Source organism: Melanerpes formicivorus, unplaced genomic scaffold, assembly GCF_026170545.1.
Source record: "Melanerpes formicivorus ecotype bairdi unplaced genomic scaffold, bMelFor1.0.p_v2 SCAF_28, whole genome shotgun sequence".
Lineage (NCBI taxonomy): Eukaryota > Metazoa > Chordata > Aves > Piciformes > Picidae > Melanerpes > Melanerpes formicivorus.
The window spans coordinates 2,431,482-2,455,600 of record NW_027142380.1 but is presented as its reverse complement, the minus strand read 5'-3'; the positions used below and the strand labels follow the sequence as shown (position 1 = coordinate 2,455,600).

Here is a 24,119-nt window from a genome sequence, read left to right as displayed (position 1 = left end):
TTTAATTGATCAGATGGTGTTGGGTGATAGGTTGGACTTGATGATCTCAAAGGTCTTTCCCAACCTGGTTAATTCTGTGTTCTTTAGCTTAACAGCTTTTGCCTCTTTTGTCTTTTTCTATCTCATCCCAGTTCTTCATTGATATTACAACAACAGAGATCTCTTTGTCAACTTCTATTCTAATATACTAAACAAGTCTGAGTTTTCCAATAGTGAGATGTATTGGTTAAATATTTAATGCATTGAATTAATACTTAATTTAATAAATTAAAAGGTCAGCATTGCTTTTCTCTAGTCTGTGTTATCTTTTGTGTATATATATATATATACATATATATATAAAAATAAATCACTTCAACTTTCTTAAATGCAACACTGTAACCTCTTCCTTCACTGCCCCTCCCCTTAAAAATATATATATAAACCATTTCTGATTCAATTAAGTCAGGCTATTGGTGCAAGATAAAAATGAGAACACAACTTCCCAGGCTGTGAAAGTTTTTTTGAGTCATATCCTAAACTAGTTTAGAAGTTGAAGGTAACTTGGGGTCAGCTTTGTTTTTTCAAAGGTATTGGTTGAGTTCTTGGAAATATTCAATTTCTTAGAAGTAAAATAATTTCTTAGAAGAATTCATATCTCAGAAGAAAGACTTTGCATTCAGGGTGACTGAGCACTGGGACAGGCTGACAGTGAGGCTGCAGAGCTTCTGTCCTTAAAGATATTAAAAAATCCTCCTGGATAGGGTCCTGGGCAATCTGCTGTATAAGACCCTGATTGAACAGAGGGATTCAGCAGGGGTGGATAAGATCACCTTCAGAGATCCATTCCAACCTGAGGCATTCCCTGATTCATCGAAGGAACATCATGTCTAGCTTTTTGGCACGGTCATTGACACCGTTTGCTGCAGTGTGTGTTGTACAGTCTGATGGTGTGTCTGCATCTGCCTTGAAAACATTGATTTCATATCAATGCAACATGTTGTTTCTGGCCAGAAAAACTACCTGTTCCATGTCTAGTGTCAATATCAGTGTTTGATTTTCTGGGCTGGTGTGGATTTATAATGGAGTATACGTTATGAAAATTTTAGGAAGGAGTAAGTTCCCATAACTTAAACTCAGGCTTCATCTCTATTCAGAACTTATTCTTGTTGCCTGAACTCAGTGAGCAGACTTTTTGACTTCAGAGAGCTCTTGTTTAGACATCAGTCCTGTGAAATTCTGTAGTAGTTCTTGGTTTGGAATTTTAAGTGAATCTGAATTGTTCTGCTCCTTGTAGAAAACTGTCACTTAACCCTCTGTGGCAGTACACAGCCATGAGTCTCATGAACACTTCCTCTCCAAAGAAATATCTGTTCCTCTCTGCAGGAAGGTCTCTGTCACTTGTAAAAGTGTTTTTCTGGTTTGGGTGGTTATAGGTTCCCCCTGTGTCCTTTATTATTTTCCACTAGATGGTTCACAGTCATGCATGCAGAAAATTTTACCAAAGCAAATGGCAGGACTCCCAGATATCTCAGATATGATCCAAACTATCCACAGCAGCGATGCATAGGCTTGCTTTTAATTACTGTCGCTTATCACAGTGTATAATGAGTCCTCCTCAGCTCAAGATGTGGTATGGTTTAAAGCTGCAAGATATACTGGGGTTGGAGAAAAGTTTGTATTTTTTTAAGGGAGAATGGGGCTAAGAAATGTGACAGGCATTTTTCAGACGTGGAACTATTTTAACAGGATAGAGCTGATGCTGGTGTAAACTTTCCCTTTTGCTCTCAGAGTTAATCTGACAGTTTTTGAGCTGAGCATCTTTTCCAATCTAGTTTTGATTATAAGACCTCTAAAAGAGAGCTTTGTACTAAGGTTTGATTGCAGCTTTAACTCAGGAGCTGTTACTTCCTTTCCATAATGTTCTTTGCTTCCTCCTTCAGTATATTCTTTATTAAATCATTCGGTCACGCTTCTTGTTTGACGCAGGCACAGTTGTGTAACTGCTGGCCCATAACAAAACATTAGTGGCACAGGTGGTTTTGAGAGCACAAGAGTTCTTCTCAAACAGTCAGCTGCTCTATGTTTTGATGCCTGGAAGACAGCTTTCTTAATTTCATTAGATAGGAGGTGGTCCAGAAAATTAAAGGTGCTGACAATTCTAAGCAGCTGATTATAGGCTAGAGTTATTAGTCCTTGTAGTTTCATGACAGCAACAATTGTTTACATTTTTTAAAGATGAAAGATTCAGAAGAACAATGAAAATCAGCTAGAGCATTTAATATGTAATGAAATGAGGAAAGTGTTCATGCTAATGATATTCTTCATTTCTTTTCCCTCTAGTTAGACTAAATTTTATTTAAAACTCATCACCAAAAGCAATATTCCCACTCCCTCTTTAGAGAGAAAAGGAATATGTTAAAGTGAACTACTACACATAGCACTAGAAGCTTTTTCAAATCTGATCCTGTTTCTGAAGGCAAGCAGGCACAAGGGAGCAGAAATGACCAGTGGGTGCAAGGGGGACAGGCTTGTGTGATGATTACTTCTTATCTCATTGATGGCTGCTTGAGCCTGAGGCATGAAAAATATCATGGAGAAGAGAGGCTCATAGTAAGGGATACAAGAAAGAAGGGAAGTCACAAAAGAAACTGATGTCTTGCACTGGAATTCTAGACCTTCTGAGCCAGAGCACATCTGTACATGTTACACCTGACAACGAATATCTTGTGTATGTTCAGCCACTCCTGTATATCACAACAGGTTTTACAATCTTTAGTACCGCAGGACAAGACTACTCACAGCTCAGCCATATACTGTATGAGGAGCTGTCTGTCTTGTGGCACTGCTACCGGATAGTTTAGCATCTCCCTAATTCTGGGGTGATGGGCTGGAAGTTACCATGAACAGCTGAATTCACTTTTTCAGTGCCACTTGCAAGTTCATAGATGTCTGCAGTATCCTCACTCAGCTGGTGGTTTGTTTTTTTTTGTGGTGGTGGTGGTTGTTTTCTAAACTGAAAAGTCCTAATCTTATTTAGTAGTTCTTCATAAGAAATAGGTTTTATATGTTTGTGTTTTGTCTTTCTCTAAACTTTCTTCTAATGTGACTGCTTATGTTGCATTTTTCCAGCATCATTTGAGTACCAGCCTTTTATGTTTATGCTTGGACAAATCTATTTCCCTCTTATTTCTGTTCTCCTCTTTTACTGCTAATAGCTATTACAGTAAATAGCTATTATGTTTAAGAACCTTCATACATGCTTTCTATGACTGATTTTATCATAAGGGCAAACTTTGCCTTATCTACTGGAAAACATTTCTATTTCACCATGGAAATCTGTGAGCATAATGATACTCTTTGTTCCTGCTGTAGTGTGTGGAGTCCTTATTGGTTGGTTTGGGCTTTGGTGGGGTTTGGTTTGGGTTTGTTTGTTTGTTTGTTTTTAAACAAAATCGGGGATGATAATGTCTGTAGCTTTCTCTGGCTTCAGTTAAAGGGAGTCTTATGTGTAACCCTACATTCATGGTGCTTTGTGAACTCTTGTATGCCATGCATTCAAGCACACATTCTTCAGCAGAGAAGGATGATCATGTCTGTGGATCCTTGAATCAAAAGTAGTTACCAGTTTTGTTCTGTTTAGTAAGTTACATGAGCAGCAGTCTCCAAGCTTCATGCCCTGCTTTCTTTATGGTGTGATATATTTGTAAACATGTTTCTTAACTTCAAAACATGTTTGTTCTGCCTCATTTATTTGCAGATAACTTACTGTCTCTTGGATCTTTAGCTTCTTGTTCTAATGATTGCTTTGAAATATTATTTTAATGAACCTATGAAACACATCATTGTATTCTTTTTTTTGTGGTTGGACTACTAATGATACTCATCCATTAAGTAAATGGTTTTGTAAGCAATACAAATGTAATAAATAAAGTTAGTCTGTTCTTTTTTACCACTTTTCTGCTGATAGGCGTACCACATGCTGGGAAGGTAATGTCTCATGACCAGAATAGTTCCCTTTGTAGACAGCCTGGGAATCTTTGTATTTAGATTCAGTGGAAGAGCTTCCAAAAATGTTGCAAACTACAATTTATATACTAGAGAATTTAAAATTTTGGAGTGAGCTGCAATGTAAGATGCGAGTTTGACCTCAGCAGTATATTCTGAAGCATCCTAGTTGGTTTGGGCCACACTTTTCTCAGTCTTTGATGAAAACACTAAAATTGAATGCCTTATTTTATTGCATTGTTTGAAGCCATCTCTGAAAGCAATATTTCAGCTGCTGAATCTAAGGGCTCTGCAATATGGGGAGAAAAATAAGGATCCTGTGGATGGGAGAGGTAAAACCAGTGAGAAACTTATATCTGCCACAGGTTGCAGCTGGGCAAGTCCCCATCAGTGTTTTCCAGTAGGAAATAGTGAGGGTCCTTTGTGGTCTCAGAAGGGTGTTGGAGCTTATTTTTATTCATGCTTTCATGTGGTGAATGTGGATTATACACTCAATGATGTCAAGGCAGTTTTCTTAGAAAGATTGTGTATTTGAGTAACAAGTATATTCAGAGTTTGTTATAACCCAAGGAGGCCTGAAATTAGAAAAAGGCTCCTTTGGGTGTTTGAACCCAGCTGTGAACTGCTGAGAATTAGTCTGAGATCTTCAGTGGAGGATGCAACCTGTCCTGTTTCAGCACACTGCAGTGATTCTTGCTCATCCCTATGAAACATCTGGTGGGGTCATAATTTCAAATAACACACTGGATAGGTCATGGAACATAACCAAACTGGCACACTCCCATCACACCCATTAAATATGGCTATAAATAACAACGTTTCTTTGACCCATAGGGGTTCACATTGCAGCTCAGTACATTAAAAAGAAGAAAAAAGTATCCAGGTTACAAAAATATTTAAAACTGGTCTAGATTTCCATTGCTTTATTGTATTTCTGAGATGAGCAGTTAGAGGAATACCTGAAAGTAGATAGTAGAGAGGGATCTTTAGAATAAAGCCATAGCCTCTGCCATGCTGAATGGGGAATTTTCCTAATGGAGAGAAACATTTTCTTTGAATTCTTGAGAGATCAGTATCAAATGCCACTGCACAAAACTTCTAGGGATGTGCCAGTGGCATAAAAAAAGAATCAACCTGGTTATAAAGTTATAAATGAGAGATTTGCTTGAACTACCATAGATGATTCCCTAATGAGATTCACACTGCTTGAGGGTTTTTTTTTTTTTTAATATATTTTAATTTTCTGTCATTTACAGATATCTGTCATTTACATCTCTAGACTGTAATCACAGTCAAGGGAAGGCCAGGTTTAGCCACATGTATGGAAATGCCATAATATTTTACCAGGTAATTATAATTGGATGATTTAGGTTGAAAGGATAGGTCAGAAGTCTTCTTTGAAATGCTATTAATTCACTGAAGAAATAAGAGTTAGTGTAAAAGTTATTATTTTATCTCTTTCTGCCTTTGCACTGCTCTAAGTGTTTCATTAGGATTTAGATACCCCTAGCAAGAGTTCACTTCCCTCAAGATTTTGAAGGGATCTATCGCTAAGGATGAAAAATTAATTTACTTGTGTTTTTTAAGGTCTTCTCCAATCACTACTAATTTTGAAGCAGATAAAGGCAAGCTTTGCCTGCGAGCTTGCTTCTACTGCCCCAGCTTTATTTTTAGTAGCATTTTAAAATGATTGCCTCAGGCATGCATTCAGGGAAAGAAGTACAGAGGTGATGGAAAATGGAGATTTTCACATGACTTCCACACATTAAGATGATTTGGGAAAATTATCCCATTTTCTAAACGTCCCACCATCATAAAATGCACAAAAGAGGAGGATTTGCTTTTATTGAGTGGCACTTTTTCTTGGGTTTTGACTGTGTTCTGAACTCTAATGTCTGCTTGACTGGGGATTGAAGTACAGTGTAGGCTGCAGTTGCTGGGTTGAAGTTTTTGACTTATGGAAATTACTTTTTTTTAGAAAAACACCTTTTCCCTTCTACAATGCAGGGGTGTATGTATTGGTTTAATGGAGCTAAATGCAAATTTGAGGTGGCATTTTGATTTAGTTTCTGTTTGATGGAAATTAGATTGTTATTTTAAAACTGTATTTTGGTGAAGAGGGAAATTAATGTTGAGTTAGGAAGTTAAAACAGATTTGATAATTTTCTTCTGTGCTGCAAGGAGATGTTAGGTCCTGGTAGAAAGGAGAAATCATTCAGGATGTTACCCATGGTACACAGATACAGATTAAACTCATAATGCAGAAGTTTTGTAGTGGTTAGGAGATAGTTGTTGCTCTCTGGATTTGCTCTTCTGACCTGAATTACTAAGTTGCTTTGTTGCAATCCTTGAAACACAGATTTTTTTTGTTTTGTTTATTTCTAAGTACAGGACATTATACAGTTTCAAAGAGACTATTGTAGGAGGGGCATTAATAGTGCAGAAGTGTCCGAGTCACTGGATTCAAACATCCCCAGGAAAGAACTCCAGACAGTTGGAGAATATTGATACCTCCAAGAACATTTTGTTTTGGGTTTTAGAATGACCACATTTTTCTGACTGTACAAAGCTACTACCTTAGAATTGCCACTGGCATGGGCACCTGTGTGTGAAAGAGTTCAGGGTTTACTTTTCAACTGGAATTCCTGACTAAAAGACAATAAATGCACTTCACTGAAGACCTTTCCTAAACGATGATTAATTACTCTTTTAAGGGTTTATTTTTCTAGAGATGTGCTGAACTACTCAACAGTAATTTGAAGTTGGCAGACCACAAACACTTTCCCGTCTGCCCTTCTTCCTCTGGCCAGCTTTTGTTGGAACATTGAGGCTATCCCATTTGGAAGTGAATTGGGAAATGTCATCCTTTAAATTTTAGCTGTCGTGTCAAATTAGGTCAGACTTTACAGCATGTCGTAACACAAAGTGATGCAGCATCTTATAAGCAGAGTCTGTTATAACAGTGTGTGTTATAGTGCCAGTTGTACATTATTTGAGAATGAAAGTGACTTTCTGCTTATAAATCTTCATTGGATTCATGGCTCTTCTGAAAAGATGAATAGTGGGAATTGCTGGGTCCTGCAATGTTGCAAATCACTTGTGTTGTTTGACTGTTCTGTTGAAATATCTATTGCAGTCAACAGCACCAGTTTTCTAAAGAGGGTGGAGGTCTGTCCAGAACCCCAAATCGCTTCATAAAAGAATTTCTGTGAAGCAAAGTTAAGTGTAACAGAGTTTGAAACCCCAGAAATATTGCAGGTGGTTTTACTGGTTTACTGAACTGCAGAAATGATTGGATTTCTTTCCAGAAAGGTGTAAAAAAGGTTGGCTTTTTTTCTTGCTTGTAAGCAAAATGTTGTGAAGGAGAACTCCACCCATTAGAGAAAATGCAGTATTGTATTACCAGTCTGTTAGACCAATCTGCTAGGCATGCTGGCAGGAGAAATCCATAATATTGCATTTCCAAGTCTGCCAATTCTGTCGCAGGAAAAGTAATTCACGGTGTCAAACCTGGACAAAGGAACTGATGAGAAAATATGGGGTTTTAAAATAATTTGGAAAAAAAAAATCTATCCTATTCCATCTCTTAAGCATTTATGAGATGAGAAAAATGGATTTAAGTTCATTATCTAAAACTGTTTTGGATAGGTTTTATAGAGAAGACTGTCATATATTATATAGCTGATATTGAAAATAGCATATTGTTGTTCCTCTACTAACCTGGGCACGAACTGAACTGTGAAATCCATATCCAGAATAAGGACCAATCAGTGTTCTGTGTGTGAGGCACACGATCCCGATGTAGGTCTTCTGTTACATATGGAAAATCAGTCAGATATAATCACAGTGCTTGCTGTATTAGTTGAGATTCTTTGTTATCCACCATACGCTGTGCTGTGTGCGATACAATCCCAGGTATTTCATGCTACTGCAAGCTGATAGGGAAATACACAATGCACGAGGCAATGAAAAGAACTACCAAGGCCAATGGAAGAGTATTAGCCAGACCAACTACTGGTCCTCTTGGTGTGCTCAAAATCTGGAGCTGGGGGAGCTGGGGTTGTTCAGCCTGGAGAAGAGCATACTATGGGGACACCTAATAGCAGTCTTCCAGTACTTGAAGGGGGGTTTCAAGAAGGCTGGAAAGGGACTGTTTACAAAGGCCTGTAGTGATAGGATAAGGGGCAATGGTTTTAAATTAGAGAAGAGTAGATTCAGGTTGGGTGTTAGGAGGAAGTTCTTTACTGTGAGGGTAGTGAAACACTGGAACCAATTTCCCAAGGAGGTAGTTGAGGCCCCATCCTCGGAGGCAGTCAAAGTCAGACTCAACAGGGCTCTGGGCAACATGATCTAATGGAGTATGTCCCTGCTCCCTGCAGGGTTGTTGGACTAGATGACCTTTGGAGGTGCCTTCTAAGCCAAACCATTCTATGATTCTGGGATTCTATGGAGTGTTTAAAAAATGTGGAAATAATTGTGCTTCACTGTTCTTGGCCTGCCATGGGCGATGGCAGATGACCCAGCTGCACGTACTCTTCATCTTGTGCCTGGCAATAAAAAGTGCAATGCTCTGGATTAAGCTGCTTGAAGTGCAGCTGAAAACTGAGAGCCTGTCTGCTTGTTTGTCATGGTGGTTTAGATAAACTTGAAAGATAATGTGACAGGATTCAGAACGAGAGCAGATAGAGAAGTTCTGCCTAATAGCCTCTCGATCACTTAATACTTCGATAAACCAGCAACACTGACTTTCACGGTTGTAGGTCAGGTTGCTGAGTGCGTAATGGCTGCTGTGCAACAGCAAACACTTTGCCACTTGCCTCTAAAGGCTGTAGCTAAGTCTTTCTGTAATACTTCTATGGCTATTCTATACCTCAGAAAGTCATTATTACTGTTCAAGAGGGATGGAATTGTGTGTATATGGATCAGACAAGCCTGTGTGTGCACCTACCTGCACTGTAGATGTTTGTCATTCTGCACCGTGGACTAAGGAACTGCATCATCTGTTGCATTTATTTTTTCCACCTTGGCTATAGTTTCTTTGTGTCACTCTTTGTCCCAGTTAGAAAATTAAGAAGCTAGCTATGGAAATGCTTATTATTATTTGTTGACATTTAATGGTCCAAACCAAGTACTTGAATACCTGGAAGGATATTATCTCCTGGACTGAAAAGCCTACCATTTAAAAAGGTAAAATCCACAAAAGACTGTGAGAAGAAAAGGCAGATCTAAAGGCTGAACAGATTTGGTCAAGCTTAAAGAGCAGCTTTATGACTTCATGTAGGAAAGTTCTTCTTTCAAACACTGATTTCTTTGGTTTCCACACAAATCAAAGGAGTTAGACCACAAATGTGTTTGAACCTGAGTTGTTTGACTCAAGATATGCTTGATTCCTGATTGTTGTTTCTACTGCGTTTTCAGCTGCTTCTATAGAGTGAACAACCTTCATGGGTAGCCATCAGAGCTCCATTTTGTCAAGAAAACTGCTGATTGCTGGGCTTGTCAGTGGAAGAAACCATGAGTTCTTTGGCGATTTCCTCAGTTTTAGCCTTGAAAAAAATTGTTGTGCAGCTGATAGTGTTAGGTGTATTTCTCTCTACATGCAAATCGTGTGGTGGCAACCCAAACAGCATTGTTTAGCAAACTCTTCAAAAACAATTCCCTCTACCTGTGGTGCACAATAATAAGACAAGAAACAACAGGTTCAAGCTTGAGCATAGAAGATTTCACCTCAACATGAGGAGAAACTTCTTTACAGTGAGGGCTGCCTATAGAGGCTGCCTAGAGAGGTTGTGGAGTCTCCTTCTCTGGAAACTTCCAAAATGCACCTGGATGCATTCCTGTACAGACTGCCCTAAGAGATCCTGCTTTAGCAGGGGAGTTGGACCCAATGATATCTTGAGGTCACTTCCAACCTCTAGTGTACTGTGATACCTCTACTTTTGGCAAGACCTGGCAGGTAGGTAGAATTGACAGTTTGGAAAGACAACAGCTAGCAGGCCAACTTAGCCTGCTAAGGACTTGTCTCAGTTTATTTTCCAGGCCAAAGAGAAATAGCTAAGGATTCACAACATTTCTCCTGTTGACACTTCCAAGTGGACTCTGTTTTGTAGCTTCATACACCAATACTTTCCTTAATAGTTTCACTCATTAATGAGCAAGTAATTCAGTGTTATGTTTTGTTGTGGAATCATAACTGTTTAAGAGTAATATTTCTAAGTCTGGTAAGCCAAAACAAAAGAGATTTTGAAATAAGAGAAACCATGCTTGATCTGAAATTAAAATATTTGCATGAAAAATCACCCCAAGGAATGTAACATGTCTGTTTAGATTATGCTTGCTGCACCTGATTGGCAGTGCACTGCTCTGCCTTTTTTTTAAGGAAGGAAAAGTGCACTGACCAGAGTGAAATCCCTGTTCTTAGACATTTGAAACAGAGTAAGCTGCTGAAGTTAAGAGCGACAATGAATAACAAATAACCTCCTTGGGCAAGTCACCAGTGGAGGATGCAAAGATCTAAGGCCTTTCTGGGCACATATATATATGGCAGATAATTTCAACTATTTATGTGATTTAAAGCTGCTATTTGATACATAAGTGGGGGCTTTTTGCTGGTTTGATGTTTTTGTTTTCATTCTGATAGGATTTTACCTCTTGTTGTGATCCATAAACCAGAAAATATCACTGTAAGAAACTGTGGAGATATGGTTTAGGCTGTTAAGGAATTTCAACGTGCTGTGGTTTGTGAGTAGAGTTGAATGCTGAAGGACCCACAGAGCTGTTAGAAACTGAGTGCTTACGAGACAAGGAGAGCACATTGCTGTAATGTGCGTGCCGAAGGAGTTTGGGAAGTTAGTGTCTTGAGTGCCCGATGGGCAAGTCACAAGTACTCTCTTGTATTCCACTAAAGGATGCTAGTACCTAGTGTGCTTAGACAGTGCTTAACTCTATTTTCTGTATAAATACAGTGACAAAGCAGAACATTTGATTTAATTTTTTTCCCCAGATTTTATACTGTGATTTTTCTGACCAGGTGTCTTACTGGTAGATGAACTTTTTACTCTTCTGGGACATTTTTTTCCCTGTGGCTCTTGGAGCTGGGAGTGGGGAAAAGAAGATAGAAGAGAACCATGATTTTTTATTTTTTCACCATTATTGTTACTTTTCTGTGTTGTTCCAACAACATATTTGTGTGAAATACTAAGAAGAAGCAACATTTGTCCTAAGCAGCCAGCCTAACCCAATTAGGAGTAAAAAACTTTTGCAAAAGGACTTGATTTTCTCTCCCATAGTCATAAATGAGAGAAATGTAACAGAATCTGGCAGATTTGGGAGAGAGCCAGCAGAAGCTCCAGGGAAGGGGTTTGCTCATCTTTCATTGCACTGTACAAGGTTGCTCTTGCTTTGCCTTGACATAAGTTTGCTTCTTTGGTTAATTCTTGCTGGCCCAAAGCAACTGTTTATCACTCAGTGTGATCAGACCTTTTATGAGCCTTATTACTCACAAGCCACAGTTACATGCCCTACCTGTACCAAGCCAAACCTGAGGTATGTGATTTGTTCCACATTATAACCCACAAACTTTCTTTGCAGACCATTTTTTGCATCTTTTGATTCCAGAATTGCTGTCATGGTCCAAATCAGATATTTTAATGTAATTATTACATTTTTACCTTGTTCCATTATTTTATTATGAGGGCCAAGAGCAGTTCAAAACATGATTATTTCCAATGGTCCTAGAGAATTCATAGCTCACCACATATACAAACAGAGTTTACCCAAATAAATGTCTGTGTTTTCATTTCATCTCATCTCCCCAGGATCTAAGATATAGTGATGATGTGTGATTCTGAGGATGAAATTAACATAAAAGAGGATTAAAGGTGTATGATAAGCACATCTGAACTCTAATGAGTAGGATGGGGGAAAAAGGCAGAAAACTGGTTTTGCCTTGCAGCATCTGATGTAGGATGACATTATCCATTTAGTAGCCGTCAGTAGAGGTTGTCATTAGACATGCAGCTCATAAACTAAATTTTGTAATACCCAGGAATTACTGAAGACCCCTTTAAAAGCTGACTTTCATAAGGGGAATGATCCCTTTTGTTGTTCATTTTATTTGAACTGTTTTAACCTGAAGTTGATGACAAATTGGAGTCACCATCACTGGAGGTGTTTAGGAAGAGACTGGATGGAGTGCTTGGTGCCATGGTTTAGTTGATTAGATAGTGTTGGATGATAGGTTGGACTCGATGATCTCAAAGGTCTCTTCCAACCTGGCTAATTCTAAGTCTAAAATTCAAAGCTTCCAGAATAAAATAATGGGAAGGATGAAATGAAAGATTCAGTAGTTCCTGGAGCTGCTGAAGTTTCTTCTTAGTGAAATCTTTTGTGTGTGTGCAATATTTAACTTGAAACTTAGATTAAAACTGAACTACATCCCTATAAACATTGAACTACCTAACCATTCATACTCTCTATCAATAAAGATGCCAAAAAGTTTCCAGCTGGAAGACATTCCCAGTTTTTACCATGTTTTCAGTGCGGATACAAATGGCACAGATTGCTGCTGATTTAAAGCATGTGGGAAAAGCCCATGGAGATTTATATTTCTTTCATGATTGAATGCTGGTACTTGGTGTTATGTGGAAAAGCAGTCACTTGGTTTAATAGTGGCACAGCTGGTGTTATCTGAAAAACAATCATTATGATAGAAAGCACACATTTTTCATGTTTTTTTGTCAGGTCTGTCAGAATACGTTCTGTGCAAAGTCTGCACACTTCGTCTGACGTCCCTTAAATTAATACATTAACATATAGTACTTTTAAGAATGTCAAAGTTAGCAAATGTGACTGTAATTGAAAATACATCAGCCCGTGGCCGTGTAAAACAAAGCAATTTGCAGGACACACAAAGTGAGAAAGTGACTATGATCCATGTTTAGAAACAACATGACATTATTGTCTGGAAAGCAAGTGACAAACTGCAAGAATTCAAATTATGCCTTGCCAAAGCCGCTCGGTAATATGTGCTGATCTGAACATCTTCAGATTACAGGGAAAATGAAAATATTAATTTGGAATACAAACCAGCTTGATTACAAAAGCTGGATTTCTCTTTGCTTTGCTCCTCTATACCTTTTCAGGCCCTTTAAGCCAGCAAGGAGAGGCAGATCAATGGTCTTTAACTGAAAACACAATCTCACTTCTGAGGAGCTGGATACTTGTTGGATGTCCGTTATTTCTATCTGCAATAACTGGACAGTTGATCTTTTTATCTTCTCACTGCTAGAGGCAGGGGTCAGACAGGGAAAGAGAAGTTTATTTTCTCAATCTTGTCTCTTTATTATATGTTAGTGGACAACCCACTAACACATAATTCTGTCCCCTGTGGACTTCCAGCAACAGGAAGAAGGAGAAGGCAGAGCATGAATACAAAATGATCAGAGCGGTGACTGGTCAAAACATAAGTAGTTCCTTCTCCTCTTGTTGCTCTGTCAAATGGCAGAGTTTTAATCTCTCAAATAAGGGGATTTTGTGAGACCCATATGGATATTTTTTCTGTTTCTGAATTTGAAATGTCTCCTCTTAATCTCATGAAATGAAATGTGAGTGGCTCCATGCTGAATTGAAACTCCTCATTGTTGTGGGCAATTCTATGTCAGGAAGGGAGGCTGGAGAGCTAAGCACCACATGTTGAGTCTGATGCCTTCTTTTTGGTTATTTCCCATGTGCAATTCCTGCAGGAAATGAAAGATTTTGTGAAGGAGAGGTCCCATAGTATAGAACTTAGCACAGTAGTTCTGTACTCAGATCTATAGAACTTACCTGGAGCATAACCCTTAAATGCCTAAAAGATAATGATTGTAATCTCTTACTACAGAGAATCCAGAGGTTTGACTTATGAAAAATTTGCCACAATATTATAAAACTCTCCCCAGTATTTAAAAACTTAACCCCCATACTCTAGATGTTGAATTTTGTCATGTCCATTTTATGGAACCATTGAAAGGTTGGGTTGGAAGGGACATTAAAGATCATCTTGTTCCAACCCGCTTGCCATGGGCAGGGACACCTTGCACTGGAACAGGTTGCTCAAAGCCTCATCCAACTTGAGCTTGAACACTCCCAGGAATGGGACATCCACAACCACTCTGGGCAATCTGTTCTAGTGCCCCACTACCCTACTAGTGAAGAACTTCTTCCTTATATCTAATCCAAATCTTTCCTTATTCATTACCCCTTTGTCCTGTCACTGTCTCCTTGTAAGAAGTCCCTATCCAGCCTTCTTGTAGGTTCTTTTAGGTAATGGAATGCAGCTATAATGTCTTTCTGGATCCTCCAGGCTGAACAACCCCAATTCTCTTCGCCTTTTTTCATAGGAGAGCTGCTCTAGATCTCTGATCATCTTTCTGGCCCTCCTCTGGATTCACTCCAACAGGTCCTTCTTTTGTTGGATGCCCCAGATCTGAATGCAGTACTCTAAGTGGGATCTTGGTAAACCGAATTTAGATAGAAAAATTCAGGACTATCACTGCTCTAGCATGTTCTTGTTCTAGTTTGGCCAGCTGCTTTAGAGAAAAACTGGAAATTCACCTTTCCTGACATCAATAGAATTTTCGATGCACTCGTAACTAGTGTTCATTCAATAAAGTAGAAATGACTACCCACTCTTACTTTTCATACAGGCAGCAAAGAATAGGGATTATGGCAGGAATAGAACTTTCAAGTCACAAGACTGGCAGCTATCCTTACTTCCCTCCAGTGCAACCAGAAAAGAAAAGGTGCTTGTGGTACAAAATGGAAGAACTCTTGAATATGTCCTTAATTCTGAAGACAAATGCACTTATCCAGGCAGTACATTCAAGACTCTCTTACTTTAGTGGGTGAGTGTTTCATTGTGAAGACACACAGTATTCTGCACTACTAGAAAAATGGCATTTGGTGTTTTAGTTTTGAAGGTGGGGAGTGAAAGACTGGCCATTGGCAAATGTAACTCTGTCTCTTCTCCCTCTACTTTTCCTCCACTACTTGGCAATTATCAAAGTGAAGCTGACTTTTGAGCTAAATGTTGATTTTGCATTAGGGTTATTTTTCACCATGTTTGTTTCACCTTCACACTATGGACACAAATGGAAATGGTTTGGAAAGAATGAAAGTTCATCAGAAGAATTCTGATCTACGTAAGTAGTACTTGTTAGTGATGTTCAGTCCACTTATGCTGTTTTTATTAATTCATTTGCCTTTTTATGATATTTTTCAGTATTTTATTAAGTGTATAGCCTTGATTGCTAGACACCAAGTCATGAACCTGTGCAATGGCTCTGAAAGAAAGAGTTGTTGTAGTCCACCAAGGCAGATGCTGTGATTGTTCTTACCATGAATTCTCATCTCCACTCATTGGAAATGAGGGTGAATTCATGTTGCTGCTTAAATGATCTGCACTGCTCAAAGTCCTCCTTTACAATAGGACTGTCACTGTGAGCTCCAAACAGGAGCCTGAAGAAAGTTTGTTAAAATGGAGTTGAGTTGCACCACAGACACCGAGCAAACAGACTTCATGTTTAAATAAGTGGATGCTTTTGAATAGCTGCTTTGTTCCTGTGTTTATTTCAGGTTTCATGTTTTTAAGTCATTCTACTTTTCTTGTGTTTTTGCAACACAGCAATATCCTGCTATGTATGGATCAATCAAAAATATTGTTATTAGCCAGGAGAAATGGAACTTGTTGATGAAAAGAAACTTGTAAACTTAGCATGCTATTTTTCTATTCATTTATAAGTTCACTAAATGCTCCCTTGGTGACACAATGAATTGTGTGTTCATTCTTAGTATCTCAGTAAAATCTCAAGCAAGCATATTTTGTTCCTTTATTTCCAGGACACTAAAAATTCAAATAGGAGGAAAATAAAGACCTAGTGTTGTAGTTTCATATCATAAACAGTAGGCATCAGGGAAGACTCTTGAGTAGAAAAATATTTTCTCATTTTAAAATTGGAGTAGTCCCCAGAGATGTGTTTTAGCTGTGGTTTGACATGCAGAATTTTGGCAGAGTTTTAAGGGTGAGCTCATGCTTTCCACCTTGCCGGTTGTTTGTAGGTGTGCTTAGATAATGTGGGTCCAGGTAGCAAGCTGCTCTTCCTTGTGTCTGCAAGAATTTAAGAGAAGATACTTCCCATGACATGATGCCCATTTACTTTGCAACAGTAAGCATGCACCCTGGGCCCTCCTTGTTGCCTGCTTTGCAGCAGCAGTGGTAAACTCTCTTCTCTCCTGTCCAATCCAAGACCTCAGGCCTCCTTTTGATCATAACACTGGGCTTTACACTAAAGCTTTTCATGCATTTGAAGTGAAAGCTTGTTTCTCCCGCTGTGTTTGGGGCCTTACACACCAGAGAAAGAGTAGAATTTTGCCCTTTTATGTTTATATGATGGATTTTGCTTTATAGATCCCAAGTCACTTCAGAAAATCCATAGGCTTGAAGAGACCTTGAGAGTTTATCCATTTTATCCCTATGCTCAGCTGAGCCTAAATTATACCTGATTGATGCTTGTCCAACTTAAAGTTCTGCAACCTTTCTAGGCTCCTTATCACTGGACAATTACAGCTTTCTTCATATCTGAGGCTTTTGTTTGGTGGTTTGGTGTTGTTAGTGTGCTTTTTTGTTGCTATCATTGGTTTTTGTTTGTGGTTTTGCTTGTTTGTTTTTTAATTTCTTTGGAATTTTGATAGAGATCTTTATTTAAAGGATAATTTTTGTCCTCCTACCTTTATTGGTTCAGGAGACAAAACTTTTAGTCTTATAGGTAGGTTTTTTCTTATAGGTAGTTTATTTTCAGTAAGTTGTTACACAAATACAACATAAATTGATCCAGAGCTTGTTGAACAGCTAAGTCAATCAAAAATCTGTGTACTTTGCTGGACAGTGCTGTAGTATCCAATATTGCAATTCTTTTCAGGTGTTCTTAAATTTTTAGTTGTGTATGATTAGCTCTATATTATTTGCAAAGCTTTCTGGTGTGGTCACTATGTATATAACATTATTATCTATTATTAAATAAGGTCACTGAATCTGTTTACACTAATCTGTCTTGAGTATTGTAAAAAGGTTTCAGATTGCTTTGGGGTTATCTGCTCTTGTTTCACATGCAATGGTTTGGGTTTGTTTCATAAAATATGAGGGATTGAAAGCACAAATAGCTTGCTTTTCAGACCTGTTTAATTATAGGTATTGATCAGATCTGAGGCCTTTGAAGGAAAGTGGCAAGAAGTTTAGGATCAAGAAGCTTATGTAATAGCAGGAGTAGCCTTGTTAGCCTCATTTATTTATTATTATTGTGCTGCTGATATTAGTGTTGAAAACTGAGCACAAGCAGCTTGTAAAACTCCATTACTGAAATATACCTTCTGATTTTGTTTATCCTGCTAAACGCTTCTTTGGTCTATGCTTTAATATTTTGGCATACAATTGCAAGATTTTCAACTCTAAAACAGTTTTACATTAATAAAATACATTTTATCCCCCTGCCATGGAGATATTTATTTTATATATTCCTAGATTTTATGATAAATGTGCAGAGGAAATTTGGTTTAGAACTGAAGTGATAAGAATTAACTTTCCTGTTTCCAGACAGACGGAAGATTGAGGCATCTAAGATGCACGTGCGTGTGAAGGGAACTGATGGGTGCTAAACACTGCTCTCTCATGTGTAAGCAGTTTTAGGCTCATGGGAGTGTCAGCCATCCCTCAGGGAGACCAGACAGAAAAGATGTTTATGCTTTTCTATGCGGAATGTACCTGGAGACAGCACATGGATCAGTCGAGCCACTAGACATTGGTAATTGCAAAAGGTTTGGGGCTGTGCATGTTACTGGGCTTTCTGGAGACTAGGTGCACAGGCAGAGCCTGGTTTGTTTATTGGTGTGCACCACTGCATCTCTGGGCGTTAGCACTGAAATTCCTTGGGAAGGCAAGAGAAAAACAGCAGGTAGCGTGAGGAGTGTCACAAGTGAAAACAGATACGGAGATCCTGTAAGATCAGAACCAGATGGAAGGGAATGGATGGAAACCATTGGGGCTTGGGGGCTGGTTTTTGGTTTTTTTTTCTTCAGTAAGTTGTTTAGTTTGTAGCATAACAGCAGTGATTTACATCTATGGGGGATTTTGTCCTCATGGGAACCTAACATCCCTCTTGCATTTGTTGACTCCTTTGCTGGAGAAGAAAAAACAAGCCAGCCTTACGTTTACACCTGTGTGTGTGCAGCTAAATGAGTGAGGAGCTCATTCTGCATGCTACAGCAAGCCGAGAAATAAATTATCATGTGTTCAGCTTTGCTCTAAAACATGATCTGAACATAAAAGCCCTAGCTGTTTATAGCAGTGCAGAGATTCTGAGCTAGATTAAATTTAGGACTGTATGAGTGAGGAATTGTGGAGTGGTAGGATGGTGTGGGGAAAGGGAGCAAACCTCGTGTGGAAGGTTTTATGAAGCCAGTCCAGCCTAATTTTGGGTAATCACAATCCTTTTCTACTGCATAACAGTGTTTTACATTTTTTGTTTGTTTGCTGTTTGTTGGTTTGGGGTTTGGTTTTTTGTTTTCCTGTGTTAATTGTTGGATTTTTTTACCGTGGGAGCATAATTAGATATGAAAACAGAACAATAAAAACATTGTGTCTCAAGCTGCCAGGATGGTGTTAGGTTTTTATTTCAGGCTTGTAGTGTATTATAGCTGCCTTGGTTATATGCCAGGTTATCTGAACTGTTGGAAAAGCAAATGTTTAGTGTTTTTTGAGCATTTCTGGGTGTTTAAAGACTTGTTTCCTTTTTGTGTTCTCAAAATTAGCATGTTAGATTTTTACCTGAGTTTTTAATGAAAGGTTTTCAATATTAAGGAGCACTCTGCTGCACTCACAGTTCCCATGCTCAGCAACTGGGTACTTTGGTACCCCTTTTTTCTCAGTAGTAGTTCACTTGTCTCGAGGAGTTTAAGACCAAATGGCAGTGCCTGACTTCAGCACCCAGGTTTGAGAATCTGAGTCTACGTTAAAAAGTAGTCTTTGTGTAAGGACCACCAGCAAAGTTTTGAGAGTGTCTTAAATTACCATCACAGCAGTTACAGCAGTTGTGATTAATATATTTGTCTCTTTAGGGTTTTTGTGACACTGATAATATTTGCTGTTCTCACAAAGACTCAATTAAATGAGTGCCGAAGACTGACGGGGAGTTTGTCTGTAATGACAAGTGCTTGACTGTAGCAGAAAATGATGAGCTGCCCCAGGGAGACATCACCACCCACTTGAGCGAGATCCATGAAGGGTTTATGACCCGTTTGAATCCTGATTGAGCATCACTGTCTTGACCCTCAGGGAGCCAATTGTCTGGAATACTTGCTCTGTCAGTCTGAGCGATGTGCTCAGAATCCCTCTGAAACCTGTACATCTTGATTGTGTGTAATACACACACACAGTGAATTATCAAATGGTCTGAAGATTGGGAAATATTTTATCACTGGGTATTGGTATGTCATGTTTAGAGAGCACACTGCCTTACTTAGCAAGTAAAATGTACTGGTGGCTTAACCCATTCAAGAATAAATTATTTCAGATCTGACATTTAACATATGAAAGGTTTCCTTTGAGGCAGACATCTCTGATAGGAGACTACTGAATGCAGTTAATCTCCTTGTGGCCAGAAAAATCTGTTCCCAGAACTCTAGGGAAGCCTGAGGCCAAATTCACTTCTGGGAGTAGTCAGTATCTTTCCGTGGGACCCCACAGTGAGACGTGGATCCAGGACAGTTTCAGATTAAACTTGTCTTTGACTTAACCTAGGCTAGCAGCTGGAGATGGCAGCAGTTAACACAGCCTTGGCCTTTGTAGTTTTTCTAATCATAAAGAAGGTTTTGTAAGTCCATGGCAAGAGTGGAGCTGGAATCCTGCCTCTCTGCTGTGCCTGGGTAGGACAAGCCTGACACCACAACTTCATTCTAGCTTGCTTTTAAAAACCCCAGAAAGCTCTTCGGGAGTTGTCTCTTATTTTTTTGTCATTGACCATTTACATCTAAAGTACTCTTGTTGCACAAAACTCAAGATGGTCAAGTCTTGGCTCCCTGTGCAATAAAAGTAGGGACTTCCTATAAATAAACAAAATAAGAAGTCTTTTTGTCTGTATGTTGCAGGAAGGAAGGTGATAGACTATTACTGCAAAGTTTTTAGAAGACTAAAAAGCAATCTACCCCCAGAATCCTAGCAAACCCCCAAACAATAGAACAAACCCTGAAAAAGAGCCCTTTCCCCGTTCTATCCTCATTCCACAAGAGTAGAAAACATCTCAAAACCAGAAATGGAAAACAATCCTCCCTTGTTTTATCGTTAGTATTTCACAGCCAGCTAATCTTTATTATTATGGCTATTGAAGCAATTAAACAGATTAAACAGGATTAACTGGTGTTTTTCTACTAACATAAAGATGGCCTCTTAATTTCCAAAGCTCTTTTTCCTATGTAAATTGTATTTTCTTACTTAATTCCAAGAGAATCGTGGTGAGGTACGTATCTGTTACTGTTAGCAACAGGTTTTTTTAACCAGCTAGCATATGTAACTAAAATAGTATTAAAAAACTCATTAAATGTTTTAAAAGGTTAGATAAATTAAAGGAAGTAATAGCAGAACTCTTGTATAACTCAGTACACGAGAACATCAATATTGCTCATTGAACAGTCTATTCTTCTAATTTGAAAAGAACAACTATTTGTCATGGTTCCTGTCCTTGGGCTGGCAGTTATCTAATTAAATGCATATGAAATTCAAAAGCCTTTACTGAGGGACAGTAATTTTCCTTGGTTGTTTTTAAAGTCACCAAGATGAAAGAAGAATTACATCGAACAGATAATGGATGAATTTCTCCATTGTGCATTAAGGTCTTGGATTGACTAATCATCCCATGGTTATTAATCAATGTGTTATCTTATAGTTTGAAATTAAAGGTTCTCTTCTCTTTATTGCTGACTCTATGTAATAATACTTCCAGTCCTTGATTACTATGACACTACAATGTACTGCCTCACAAAGCACCACAAAACTAATACAAAATAGATCAGATCTATAAAGAGTATTCCCAGTGCATTATATTTACATGACTCTCCAGCAAAGTATTTTTCAACCTAGGCTTCTCAGAATGCCCTCCCTAATCTTTCTGTGGTGTTTTTCACCTTGTGTATGTGTGACCCCCTTTTTTCTTGCTCACCATCCAAGCATAACATGCTGATTTATATTTGATGATATTGAAAGACAGAGACACTGCTCAAGAGTTTTGTGTAAAAGAAGTGATTCTTCCAGACATTCCAGAATATTTGGAAGTGAAAGGTTGTTTCAGGTTCTCAGCAGGTGCATGTGCAATGTAGGTAGTCAATAGCATTATATTTAGCATAGAATGGTCAAAGGAAGCATGGGGACACGAATGAGCTATGACTGCACCTTGGGGAGGTAGCCTGGCAAATTGGGTGACAGCTGTATGTTAATACATAAATTTCAGTACAGTTAGGCATATATTATGGTATTTCTGAAGACCTGTTTTTAAACATAGTTTGTATATAAGGATGGAAAGATGTTACAGCAGCAGATGTGAGGATGGATTCAATGAGAGAGTTCCTATTCATAGCAGGTTCCTATTTCTTTATTCTCTCTTCCCCTCACTTGTGCCCTAGAAGCCAAAATCCTATGAAACTCTAGGCTTAGGGCACTTGAGGACTTTCTCTTATATGGCTCAAAATGAAGTTATTTTAATTAGAGAGCAAAATAGTGCCTGATTCTGTAATTGAAGCTTGTGGGGGCATCATACAGATGCAAAGATCAGGCTATTCATGTGCAGCTGTGGAAGTGGAATCTTAGAAAGTGGGATGTTGTGGTTAATTGCATCTGAAAATAGCATTTGCAAAAGGGCAATGGCAACAATAATAAAAACTGCATTGAACCGTTATTTCTGACCTAAAACAATCAAGTCAGACAAAACTTCATCTGTAGCACAATTACAGTGAACAATCCAGAGGGTGACATTGGTTTCTTAGCAGATTTGTGAGGTTCTTTGGTTGGAATGCAGCAGTAAAAAATGCAGTGTAAAATGAACAGTCTAAAATCAACTTCAAAGACTGTGCTCTGAGGATCAGAATGGTGCTTCTAACCCAAATTATCATTTAGTGAACTGCCAATAATGATCCTTGCTCAGGAATGTTCTAGTATTGAACTCTTTTGATGGCAGAATAATGCTGCTATTAATAGACTCCTACTCCTATTTTTGGTTTTGTCTACATCAGTGTCATGTTCAAAAGCACTGAAATAACTCTAATTTCTGGGCTTGTTGGTGCGAATGCACGCTTCCGTTCCTTATTTAAATACTGGGAAAGGGCACTGAAAAGGCTTTTGGTGAATGGAGGAATAGAATCCTAGCTTTCAACAGAGGTGAAGGATGATAGGCTTCCCATTTTAAAAATATCTATTTTTAGATATTTTAGACTAGATATTTAGACTAGAAAGAGTGAGTCATTCTGCACAATCAAATGAAACAACCTTTCTGTGGTATGTTAGGATTCATATCATAAAGTCACAGAATCATTAAGGTTGGAGATAACCTAAGACATGGCAGAGATTAATCAGTTATTTGCTGTAATTAAAACCACAAAAGTGCTTTGTCAGCCTCCTGATTTCAGTGCTCTTTTGCTTGCTTATTTCCTGGCTGTGCCTGAGCCCACATAAACATAGAAAAAGCTGAACTCTTTGAAAGAAAATTATTTCTCAACATGTCAGAGCTAAAAACTCCACAGTATTAAAATTATACTCTGCTGGAGTCTATAATGTCCTAGAGAGATTTCATTATGTTTCATACACTGAAATTTGCATTAAACTCCAACGTACAGTTCACACATCTGATAAAATATTTAAGAAGGACAAATGTAGGGCTTGCCAAGCTGAGCTGCTCTAAACTTGTCCGTGCATATTTGGCCTTTCATGACTTATTGTGCATCTTTATTTATTGTTTCTGAACTAAGTGTATTGTCATGAAAATGACATTGTACTTGGAAAAATCCTATCAGGCAAAGTCAACCCCTAAAATAAGTGTTATAATAAATATGCAGAAATGTCATTCTTTACATTAGCCCAAAGGTTTTGTATAGCTTAAGGATATGTGCAGTAAGCTAACTATAAAAATAGAAGCTTGACAGTGGGGATGAATGTGTGTGTCAAAATAATATTACTCTTTCTGGGAGGATGGCAGAAAAAATGACACTACATCCACCAGCATGATTTTTATAGATCTGCCTCTTTGCCAGATGTCACCTTTTATAAACTACTTTATAAAAACCTGACAGCGTAGTGAAGTAGTGTGTTTATAGCTTGATAAACTTTTGTAATAAAGTTAGGATTGGCTGAAAATTAAAGCCTTAGAGCCTACTCATTAAGTATTTGGGGAGCTTGCAGTGGCTTAAAAAGAAAAACTATTAAAGAAATATGCAGAATGAGTCGCTAGCAGTAAGTGGTCCCTTCCAAGGGTGTATCGCTGCTGGTAGCGTTTCCCAGTATGCCATGCAGTAACCTATCCAGATATATTGCTGGGATTTTAGAGAGCAAAGTTTGCATTACTTTAAATGTAAACACACAGAGCCAAAATATACAGTATGTATTAAATTATATGTTTCCAAAGTGTACTATGAGGGCATACGGGATTAAGCCATAAATATCTCCCCAGCACAGAATTGTTTTATTATATAATAAAGGTCTGTATATTACCCTCTGCTGCACCACACAACACGTAACTCAGATTTTTCATGACATGTCTAATTTACAGAAGACTCTGACTCTAGAAATCATACAGGAATAATATCCTGTACTTAAACTGTTACTAGCCTGAAAGACTTCAACTCTGGAATTGCTCTCCCAGAACAAAAGTTGATCTGTTGAGGCTGGGGTCGCTGCTCCGCGTGCCTTGCTAACTGCAGTGGCACTAACTTCCAGTCTGTGGGAAGGTTTGACAGACACCTTAAAGGCAGGGATGAAAAGATCTCCTGTGTACCTTCTTACCTGTTAAAGAATTCCTGTCATACCTACTTCCTCGCCTCTCCACTTGGAGAAACTTTTAAAA

General features: G+C 38.4%; 1 protein-coding gene across 3 annotated transcripts in view; it reads left to right on the top strand.

Annotated features, from left to right (window-relative positions):
• Positions 1-24,119, top strand: part of FHIT (fragile histidine triad diadenosine triphosphatase) — a 640,545-nt gene that overhangs the window by 279,861 nt on the left and 336,565 nt on the right. The window lies entirely within an intron of this gene.